Source organism: Oncorhynchus kisutch, linkage group LG14, assembly GCF_002021735.2.
Source record: "Oncorhynchus kisutch isolate 150728-3 linkage group LG14, Okis_V2, whole genome shotgun sequence".
Taxonomy (NCBI): Eukaryota; Metazoa; Chordata; class Actinopteri; order Salmoniformes; family Salmonidae; genus Oncorhynchus; species Oncorhynchus kisutch.
Window position 1 is genome coordinate 67,274,245 of NC_034187.2, and position 12,329 is coordinate 67,286,573.

Here is a 12,329-nt window from a genome sequence, read left to right on the forward strand (position 1 = left end):
GATTGGACATAATTTGGAAAGGCACACACCTGTGTGTGCACGTCAGAGCAAAAACCAAGCCATGAGGTCAAAGGAATTGTCCGTAGAGCTCCGAGACAGGATTGTGTTGAGGCACAGATCTGGGGAAGTGTACCAAAACATTTCTGAAGCATTGAAGGTCTTGAAGAACACAGTGACCTCCATCATTCTAAAATAGAAGTTTGGAACCACCAAGACTCTTGCTAGAGCTGGCCGCCCGGCCAAACTGGACAATCAGGAGAGAAGGGCCTTGGTCAGGGAGGTGACCAAGAAACCCAATGATCACACTGACAGAGTTCCTCTGTGGAGATGGAATAACCTTCCAGAAGGACAACCATCTCTTCAGCACTCCACCAATCAGGCCTTTATGGTAGAGTGGCCAGACGGAAGCAACCTAAATGACTCTCAGACCATGAGAAACAAGATTCTCTGGTCTGATAAACCATTATTGAACTATTTGGCCTGAATGCCAAGCGTCACATCTAGAGGAAACCTGGCAGCATTCCTAAGGTGAAACGTGGTGGCAGCAGCATGCTATTGGGATGTTTTTCAGGGGCAGGGACTGGGAGACTAGTCAGGATGGGGGGAAAGATGAACAGAGAAAAGTAGAGAGAGATCCTTAATGAAAACCTGCTCCAGAGAGCTCAGGACCTCAGACATTGGGGCGAAGGTTAATCTTCCAACAGGACAACGACCCTAAGCACACAGCCAAGACAAAGCAGAAGTGGCTTCGGGACAAGTCTCTGAATATCCTCGAGTGGCCCAGATAGAGCCCGGACTTGAACCCGATTGAACATCCCGGGAGAGACCTGAAAATAGCTGTGCAGCGATACTCACCATCCAACCTGTTTTTTTGGATATTAATACATTTGCAAAAAATTCTAAAAGACTATATTTGCTTTGTCATTATGGGGTTTTTGTATTTGTATTTATTATGGATATTTGTATTTATTCCTGGGGTCCAGCAAAATTAAGACAGTTATAAATGTTTTAAGCATTAATACATTCAAAACAGATTTGACAACATATGTGCCCTCAGGCCTCTACTATTTTACTCTACTCCATAAAAAGTATAAACACAAAAACTACAGGTTGTATGACATCAGCAGCCTGGTGGTCCAAAATAGCATAACTAGTGTATTTTAACACCCCACCTGTTTAAAATGAATTTAGTATATGTCAATCTAGCATCACGCAACTAAAATCAACTTTCTTAACCGTGTTTGGTTAGTTTCTAGCTTGTTAGCTATCTAGCTAATGTTTAAGTTAGCTGACAAACCAGTTCAAATAATGATCATATCATATAGCTGACAACGTCTTCACTTTAGTTCATTTGTCTTCATTATAACAGGAAAATAAACTCACAACAAAATCATTATTTACAAGTTAATGGTGAGCCAATGACAGAAAATAGCTGATGGTTGTGAGTGTGACTAAATAAAAGCAGGGCATTCTACCAGAGAATTATAGAATTTGGACACGGCCTAACATAAAAAATACTGTACTAATTTGACTTTGGTGCAGGTTATGTTCTTCACATTACCGTCTCTGGTAAACACATAATATATCAAATATAATCTATGTTTATTTGTCACATGTACAGGATATAGAAGGTGGAGTGGAATGGTTACATGCATAGTGGAGTCTGTTGTTTAGACATGTAGCTAGCTAGTTAAACAATTAACCATAATGCCAACTCATAACGTTACTACCCTGCATGAATCTGCAGGTAGCTAACCAACCAAGTAACAATGTTAGCCAGCTAGTTAACATCGTCCTGTCGTGTCCCTTGTATATATCGTTTTACTTTTTTTCGTCGCATATCCTTTCAAATATTTTGCTAAACCTCATCATCTAAAAACTCTCCTGCAACCCGCCTCACCCAATGTGGCGTGGATCTGCTTTTTTTACCCTAAAGTAGTTATATTTACTTCGGATCTGGAATCCCTCAACTGAAGCTAGCCAGCTAACTACCAGATATCAGTCAGCAAACCATTGCCAGCGGTCATCAGCTAACCTTCAGCTCACAAAGCTCTCGCTAGTTCGAACAACGTGACTCTAACCGGATCATAACGGACCTGTTATTTCTATCCCCAGATGCCTACCGCAAACTGAACATTTCATCTGGATCTTCACAACTAGCTAACCGCAATCCTGGATGACTACTCCTGGCTAGCGTTTCCATCCCAGAGCAAGCACCAATTTAGCTTGAAGATAGCCCGGCCAGGGCTCCTGTGCTACCACCGAAGCATACTCCTGGGCTACAATATCGGCCTGCTAGCTACCTAAAGCTACTTGGAACCCTACTAATTCCACGACTTGTCTATCGACCTCACCGCACGAAGAGGCAAAAACAGACACCCCCATCGCGACGTCCCCTATCCCCCAAAGGCTAACTTTCTAGCCCCTGCTATCTGCTTGCTTACCCGGTCTGCTAACTGCTAAACTGCCGGGCCCTGGTCTGCTAACTGCTAGCTTGCCTGCCCGGTCTGCTAAATGCTAGCCCTTGCTAACTGCTTGCCTGCTAACCCGGTCTGCTAACTGCCCGCTTTGCTAGCTCTTGCTAACTGCTTGCTTGCTAACCTGGTCTGCTAACTGCTAGCTTGCCCTGGTCTACTAGCGGCTAGCTTGTTTAGCTCCAGCCTACTAACTGTCTGAATCGCCGTGTCCCCAGCCAGCCCAACCACTCACTGGACCCATATGTCCACTTGGCTACGCATGTCTCTCTCTAATATCATTATGCCTTGTCCATTACTGTCCTGGTTAGTGATTGTCTTATTTCACTGTAGAGCCTCTAGCCCTGCTCAATGCCTTAACCAACCATGTTGTTCCACCTCCTACATATGCGATGACATCACCTGGTTTAAACATCTCTAGAGACTATATCTCTCTCTTCATTACTCAATGCCTAGGTTTACCTCCAATGTACTCACATCCTACCTTACCTTTGTCTGTACACTATGCCTTGAATCTATGCTATCGTGCCCAGAAACATGCTCCTTTTACTCTCTGTTCTGAACGTGCTAGACGGCCAGTTCGTATAGTCTTTACCCTTATCCTACTTCTCCTCTGTTCCTCTGGTGATGTGGAGGTTAATCCAGGTCCTGCAGTGCCTAGCTCCACTCCCACCCCCCAGGTGCTCTCATTTGTTGACTTCTGTAAACGTACAAGCCTTGGTTTCATGCATGTTAACATTAGAAGCCTACTCCCAAGTTTGTTTTACTCACTGCTTTAGCACACTCTGCCAACCCAGATGTCTTAGCCGTGTCTGAATCCTGGCTTAGGAAAACCACCAAAAACCCTGAAATCTCCATTGCTAACTATAACGTTTTCCGCCAAGATAGAACTACCAAAGGGGGCAGTGAGAGACAGAAAGTAATACAGAACTCTGCAGGCTAAGTCTGTACCCAAACAATTTGAAAGTCTCTCACTGTTGCCGCTTTCTATAGATCTCCCTCTGCCCCCAGCTGTCTTCTGAGCTCGTGCTACTAGGTGACCTAAACTGGGACATGCTTAACACCCCGGCCATCCTACAAACTAAGCTTGATGCCCTCAATCTCACACAAATTATCAATGAACCTACCAGGTACAACCCCAAATCAGTAAACACGGGCACCCTCATAGATGTCATCCTAACTAATTCGCCCTCCAAATACACCTCTGCTGTTTTCAATCAAGATCTCAGCGATCACTGCCTCATTGCCTGCATCCGTAATGGGTCTGCGACCAAACGACCACCCCTCATCACTGTCAAACGCTCCCTGAAACACTTCTGCGAGCAGGCCTTTCTAATTGACCTGGCCGGGGTATCCTGGAATGACATTGACCTCATCCCGTCAGTAGATGATGCCTGGCTATTCTTTAAAAGTGCCTTCCTCACCATCTTAAATAAGCATGCCCCTCTCAAAAAGTGTAGAACTAGGAATAGATATAGTCCTTGGTTCACGCCAGGCCTGTCTGCCCTTGACCAGCACAAAAACATTTCTCTACGGCTGGCCATGCTTTCCACATCCCTACCCCTACCCCTACCCCGGTCAACTGCCCGGCACCCTCCACAGCCCCCACCATTTCTCCTTTACCCAAATCCAGATAGCCGGTGTTCTGAAAGAGCTGCAAAATCTGGACCCCTACAAATCAGCCGGGCTAGACAATCTGGACCCTCAATTTCTAAAATTATCTGCCAAAATTGTTGCAACCCCTATTACTAGCCTGTTCAACCTCTCTTTCGTATCGTCTGAGATTCCCAAAGATTGGAACGCTGCCGCGGTCATCCCCCTCTTCAAAGGGGGTGACACTCTAGACCCAAACTGCTACAGACCTATATCTATCCTACCCTGTCTTTCTAAGGTCTTCAAAAGCCAAGTTAACAAACAGATTACTGACCATTTCGAATCCCACCATACCTTCTACGCTATGCAATCTGGTTTCAGAGCTGGGTATGGGTGCACCTCAGCCATGCTCAAGGTTCTAAACGACATCATAACCGCCATCGATAAGAGACATTACTGTGCAGCCGTATTCATCGACCTGGCCAAGGCTTTCGACTCTGTCAATCACAACATTCTTATTGGCAGACTCGACAGCCTTGGTTTCTCAAATGATTGCCTCGCCTGGTTTACCAACTACTTCTCTGATAGAGTTCAGTGTGTCAAATCGGAGGGCCTGTTGTCTGGTCCTTTGACAGTCTCTATGGGTGTGCCACAGGGTTCAATTCTCGGGCCGATTCTCTTTTCTGTACATCAATGATGTTGCTCTTGCTGCTGGTGATTCTCTGATCCACCTCTATGCAGACGACACCATTCTGTATACTTCTGGCCCCTCCTTGGACACTGTGTTAACTAACCTCCAGCCGAGCTTCAATTCCATACAACTCTCCTTCCGTGGCCTCCAACTGCTCTTAAACGCAAGTAAAACTAAATGCATGCTTTTCAATCGATCGCTGCCCGCACCTGCTCGCCCGTCCAGCATCACTACTCTAAACCACCTGTATCTATCCTCTGTATAACATCAAAGATCCTGGAGGGTGTTGTACATGAGCAAATTTATGAATATGTCAACAAACAAAGTCTAATGAATGATTTTCAGTTGGGGTTTCCACTGATTCATGTCTACTTTACTTGACTGGCTTAATCAGGAAAGAAATTGACGTGGGCAATCTTTGTGGAATGGTACTGCTTGGCCTACAGAAGGCCATTGATACAGGTAACCTCTGTCTCCTAATCGCCAAATTCGATGCACTGGGGTTAAGGAGTATCCCTCTAGGCTGGGTAAAGTCCTGCTTGTCAGGTAGGGAGCAAGTGGTAGAGGTCACTGTCTCAGGCAAAACCAATAAGTTGTAGTGTTCCGCAGGGGAGCGTGCTTGGGCCACTACTGTTTTAACTGTATATAACGATATGAAAGATCCTTGTTCTTGCAGTCTTTTCCTTTATGCAGATGACTCTACACTTCTGGTATCTCATAAAAGTAAAACTATGTTGGAGAGCATACTTAGCAGAGAGTTGAATAACATTAGCAAATGGCTTGGAGATAATAAGCTATCTCTGCACTTCTTTCTGGGTCCAGACCTAAATTGTGTGGTTCCTCTCAGAGTGGAGTTAGACTGTGAGGTGCTGACTACTAACCTTCTGTTAGCTACCTGGGATGCATCCTTGATGGAAGCCCTGGGGGGAGGAGGGGGGAGAATGGCCACTGAAGTACTAGGGAAGGTTAATGCCAGGACTACGTTTTGGGCAAGAAATTCCAAGCTGCTTGATAAGAACTCCATGAGTTCTCCATCAGCTCCATGTTAGCCACTGCCCTCATTCAATGCCAGTTTGACTACTCTATTACTTCCTGGTTTGGAAGATAGCTCAGAATAAGCTGATCAGGGTAGTATTGAAGGTGAGTCCATGTGCTCACATAGGCAGGAGCTGCTTTCAGGAATTCAATTGACTGCCTGTTGAGGTTAGGGTGTTCCAGATTAGACTGGGTTTGGTTTACAGGACTCAGATATCTGAGTGATTACTTTCCCCATGTTAGGGATGCACACAGCCACAGCACCAGATCAGGTCTTGCTAATGTGTGCTTTTTCGGGTTCAGGAGTAATGCTGGGAAAGGTACTTTCTTGTATACTTGGAGCCTCAGAGTGGAAGAGTTGTGTCTGCCCATAAAAAGGATGTCCTCTCTGTGCAGTTTTAAAAATAAAGCAAAAAACAGTTTTATGTCTTCTGTGCCCATTTGAATGTGACTAGTTTTCCATTATTAAAGTGTAAAGTGATTCCATATATATGCATGTAGGGCAGCAGCCTCTAAGGTGCAGGGTTGAGTAGCCGGGTGGTAGCAGTCTGATGGCCTTGAGATAGAAGCTGTTTTTTAGTCTCTGAGGGTCTTAGGGGCCAAGCCAAATTTCTTCAGCCTCCTGAGGTTGAAGAGGCGCTGTTGAGCCTTCTCCACCACACTGTCTGTGTGGGTGGACCATTTCAGATCGTCAGTGATGTGTATGCCGAGGAACTTGAAGCTTTCCACCTTCTCTACTGCGGTCCCATCGATGTGGATATGGGCGTGCTCCCTCTGTGTTTCCTGAAGTCCGCGATCAGCTCTTTCATTTTGTTGACGTTGAGGGAGAGGTTATTTTCCTGCCACCACCCCACCAGGGCCCTCACTTCCTCCCTGTAGGCGTTCTCGTCATTGTTGGTAATCAGGCCTACCACTGTTGTCGTCTGCAAACGTGATGATTGAGTTGGAGGCGTGCGTGGCCACGCAGTCATGGGTGACAGGGAGTACAGGAGGGGGCTGAGCACGCATCCTTGTGGGGCCACTGTGTTGAGGATCAGCGAAGTGGAAGAGTTGTTTCCTACCTTCACCACCTGGAGGCGGCCCGTCAGGAAGTCCAGGACCAAATTGCACAGGGCGGGGTTCAGACCCAGGGCCCCAAGCTTAATGATGATCTTGGAGGGTACTATGGTGTTGAAGGCTGAGCTATAATCCATGAACAGCATTCTGGCGTAGGTATTCCTCTTGTCCAGATGGAATAGGGCAGTGTGCAGTGCGATGGTGATTACATCGTCTGTGAATCTATTGGGGCAGTAAGCAAATTGAAATGGGTCTAGGGTGTCAGGTAAGGTGGAGGTGATATGATCCTTAACTAGCCTCTCAAAGAACTTCATGATGACAGAAGTGAGTACTATGGTGCGGTAGTCATTTAGTTCAGTTAACCTTTGCTTTCTTGGGTACAGGAACAATGGTGGACATCTTGAAGCAAGTGGGGACAGCAGACTGGGATAGGGAGAGATTGAATATATCCGTAAACACTCCAGCCAGCTGGTCTGTGCAAGTGTGTTATCCTCAATCATTTTACTCATGTGAATGTATGGCTTTTGAAGTTTTTTGAAATGACTATTATTTAAAAAATTTCACCCCCTTTGTCATGGTATCCAATTGGTAGTTACAGTCTTGTCTCATCGCTGAAACTCCCGTATGGACTCGGGAGAGTAGAAGGTCGATAGCCGTGCATCATCCGAAACACAACCCAACCAAGTCGCACTGCTTCTTGACACAATTCCCACTTAACCCGGAAGCCAGCCGCACCAATGTGTCGGAGGAAATAGCATACACCTGGCGACCGTGCCTGCCACAGGAGTCGCTAGTGGGCGATGGGACAAGGACATCCCTGCCGGCCAAACCCTCCCCTAACCTGGACGACGCTGGGCCAATTGTGCGCCACCCCATGGGTCTCCCAGTCACGGCCGGCTGCGACAGAGACTGGACTCGAACCCAGAATCTCTAGGTGGCACAGTTAGCATGCCTTAGACCACTGCACCACTCGGGAGGCGGCATTTCAAGTTTTATTTGTTTTATAATGGTCAAATTAATTAAAATAAACTAACTAAACTAAAACAAGATGCATCATATGGTGGAGGATTTCTGTGTTTTTTATTTTGGGACTACGTGTATGTCAACAATGGACTAATTAAACAAATACCAAAAGATAGTTTTCCTTTAAAAGGAAATGTTCAAATGTTTTAACATCATACTCATCATCTCCAGCACCACCCCAACATCAACATCTGTGAAAATGATGCGTTTCTATGTTTTGTAGTAAAAAGAAAAGGAAGGTAAGTGTTTCCAATTACATCCTCAGCCAATTAGTAGGCCATTAGTAGGCAATTAGTAGAAAATGAGTAGGCAATGCCTATTCATAATTGTTTAAAATCTCACGACGCACACCAGTGATGTAATTGGAAACACATCTTCCTCTGTCTTTCTTTTTACTACAAAACATAGAGACAAGCAATTTTCACATATGTTGATGTTGGGGTGATGCTGGAGATGATGAATATGAAGTTGAAAAGTGGTGAAATGTTCCTTGGCATGTGACATTCTACCTCCCTGAACCAACACAGAGGTTGATCTTTGGGTCTTATCTAGAGACTGAAGGGGTAGACCACAGTGTGTGTACATGCGTGTGTGTGCGTATTGCATGTGGGTGTGGTTAAAAAAAAGGTTGGTTAAGTGGTAAGTTGAGTTTGAGGCTGAACTGTGGCCTCCAATCAAGTTAAGACATCACACACACACCTACACTGACCCACAAAACAACCAATTAATTCTGCATGCTCATAAAGTCAAAGACGCTTCGCTTCCATCTTTCTCTCCATGAGAGGGTCAGATGTTTGAGATGGAGTGGGGAAAAGGGGAGAAAGAGGGGTGAGGGAGAAGGAAGGAGCAAGGAGGAAAGGGGGTTAAAGGAAGAGAGAAAAAGAAAAGTGAGGGAGAAGGAAGAAAGGAAGAGGGTGTTAATAGTTCATATGTGATGAATGATTTGACTGAAGAGTTTTACTGACACACACACGCATTCCTCGCTGTTGATGTGGCCTATGACAACACCCAGCTCTCTCTCTTGCTGTGGGGCTTAACATAGCTAGCATTTCATGCTCTGTGTGTGTGTGTGTGTGTGTGTGTGTGTGTGTGTGTGTGTGTGTGTGTGTGTGTGTGTGTGTGTGTGTGTGTGCGTGTGTATGTGTGTGTGTGTGTGAGCATGCATACATTCTTGTGTGCGTGCATGTACTGTATGTGTGTCAATGCGCATTTGTATGTGTGTATGCTTGCATACATGCGTGTGTGTTGTGTGTTTACTTATGCATGCTGTGTTAGGGGCCAGCTGGCATGCAGCGCTCCACACATGAGGCTGATTATGGCTCAGTATTACAGTTCTGACATTCCTCTCTTTCTTTCTCTCCTTCTGCCTCTCACTCCTCTCTATCTTTCTGTCACTCTGTTTCTTTTAGTGCTGAACAATTAACCACAACGTTGTTGTTGTTTTTTTTTAAACAACTAATTCACCAAAATCCATTTTATTATAATTTTTTTGTGAGATCAATGCCCAGTTTCACTAGAGATAAATCAGATCATGCCCGAACTGTGCGATGTAGTAGGGTTTTGTAGTTTCCAACAGGCCAATATACAACAGTTTAGCGCAGAAAACGTGGTAATTAACTACAATGACCATTCCATTGCGCACCTACTTGTCCAGTCTGTGCAGTACAGACCATATAGGCCATTAGTGGCCAAAAGGCCATTTTAGAATGGGCTGCTCCATTGAGGGCTTCCTCCATCCTTCCACCATTTTAAAGTAGTCAAAGTAGTCAACTGGGTGGGGATTCCTTAGGGTTTTAGCCTCAATGGTGCTGCCCATGCTGTCACAAATGATATAATTGCACAGATATATAGATAGATAGAGGACTATCTCTATGGCGCAGACAGAGACTGAGAGAAGAGACAGAAGAACACGCGATGGAGAGGGATGGAAAGCAACTGCTTAATGAGGTATCTCTACCTGAAAATAGATGATCTACGTTGGTAATTGGTATTCAGTAATCATAAAACTATGCCTTTAGTAATTAGTAGTGATTGTGTCAGACAGCCCAGGCAGCAGCTCTATAGAAATGAGATGATGACTTGTAATGAAACGATAGTCAACAAATAATACAAATATTGTATTGAAGTAATGTGAATAAATTATGGTTAATAAGTGATAAGCAGTACTGAGCTGTCACTACCATCATTGGACTTGTATTAATTGTTTTATTCTGTGTTGTTCCAGCATTCAACTCACATAATGCATGGTACATTTAGTGGCAATAAAAATAGCAATAGAAAACCGTGATTATGTTTTTATAATCTAAACGACACTGAACCGACCTCAAAAATCACTAATATCTTTATTGTTATTCACAATTTATACACAATTGAATAATTGCTTTATTTTATTCCATTTAAACTAAAATGAATAAATAAATAGATAATAAACTAGAATCTAAATAAATATAACATTATTTGTCACTCACTGTCTCTCTCCCTCTCTTAATCCCCCCTCACTTCCTTATCTTCCCTTTTCTCTCTGCAGAATAGCTGAGAAATCCCCGGTGTGTGTGTGTGTGTGTGTGTGTGTGTCTATCTATCTGTCTGTCTGTCTCCCCCCCCAGCCCCTATACCTGACGTGATCACTGTCTCAAACTTTTAAAAAACTTTACAGACTATTTCACTTTAATTAACAAACTCTTTCTCCCCCATAAAAGACAACAGAGATCTGTTCCTCACAATGCTCCATACCTGACCCCTCATCCCTCCATCTCACACCCATCTGTAGAGGAGAGAATGGCAGGACGGCTGGAAGGGAGAGGAGAAAAGAGGGGAGGGAGAAAAAAGGGGGAGAGAGGTCTGATAAGAGAAATTGAAACCGTGAGGCAGCTAGAAAATGTGTGTGTGCATACATACACACACACACACACCTCCAAACGAGCTTCAACGCCATAAAACACTCCTTCCGTTGCCTCCAACTGCTCTTAAATGCAAGTAAAACTAAATGCATGCTCTTCAAACGATCGCTGCCCACACCCGCCTGCCCGACTAGCATCACTACTCTGGACGGTTCTGACTTAGAATATAAATACCTAGGTGTCTGTCTAGACTGTAAACTCTCCTTCCAGACTCGCATTAAGCATCTCCAGTCCAAAGATAAATCTAGAATCGGCTTCCTATTTCGCAACAAAGCCTCCGTCACTCATGCTGCCAAACATACCCTTGTAAAACTGACTATCCTACCAATCCTTGACTTTGGCGATGTCATTTACAAAATAGCCTCCAACACTCTACTCAGCAAACTGGATGCAGTCTATCACAGTGCCATCCGTTTTGCCACCAAAGCCCCATTTACCACCCACCACTGCGACCTGTATGTTCTTGTTGGCTGGTCCTCGCTACATATTTGTCGCCTAACCCACTGGCTCCAGGTCATCTATAAGTCTTTGCTAGGTGAAGCTCTGCTTTATCGAAGCTCACCTTTCACCATAGCAACAACCACCCATAGCACGTGCTCCAGCAGGTATATTTCACTGGTCATTCCCAAAGCCAACACCTTTTTAGGCCGCCTTTCCTTCCAGTTCTCTGCTGCCAATGACTGGAACCAATTGCAAAAATCACTGAAGTTGGAGACTTATATCTCCCTCACTAACTTTAAGCATCAGCTGTCAGAGCAGCTGTATACAGCCCATCTGTAAATAGCCCATCCAATCAACTACCTACCTCATCCCCATATTTGTTTTTGTTTTTCTGCTCTTTTGCACAACAGTATTTCTACTTGCACATTCTCATCTGCATATTTATTACTCCAGTGTAAATTGATAAATTGTCATTTACTTCGCCACTATTGGCCTATTTATTGCCTTACTTCATTTGCTCACACTGTATACACATTTTTCTATTGTGTTATTGACGTTTGTTTATTCCATGTGTAGCTCTGTGTTGTTGTTTTTGTCACTTTGCTTTATCTTAGCCAGGTCACAGTTGTAAATGAGAACTTGTTCTCAACTGGCCTACCTGGTTAAATAAAGGTGAAATAAATTAGTTAAATTTTAAACACACACACACACACACACACTGCACAATCCACTGGCTGAGTCATAGAGAGAGTAGCATTCAGGCATTATCCTTCCCAGCACAAGAGGAAGGACTCTCTCAATCTCTCTCGCCTTCTCACTTTCTCTCCCCCTCACTCTCTCCCTGTCTCTCTCCCTGTCTCTCTCCCTCTCTCTCTCCCTCTCTCTCTCCCTCTCTCTCTCTCTCTCTCTCTCTCTCTCTCTCTCTCCCTGTCTCTCTCTCCCCCTCTCTCTCTCCCTGTCTTTCTCCCTCTCTCTCTCCCTGTCTCTCCCCCTCACTCTCTCCCCGTCTCTCTCCCTCACCCATATTCCTTGTTCCATTTCTATGTCCTGTCCCTCTCTCCTTCTCCCTCTGCCTCTTTCGTGTTCTATTTACCTCTGTCCCTCCCTCTCTTCCAC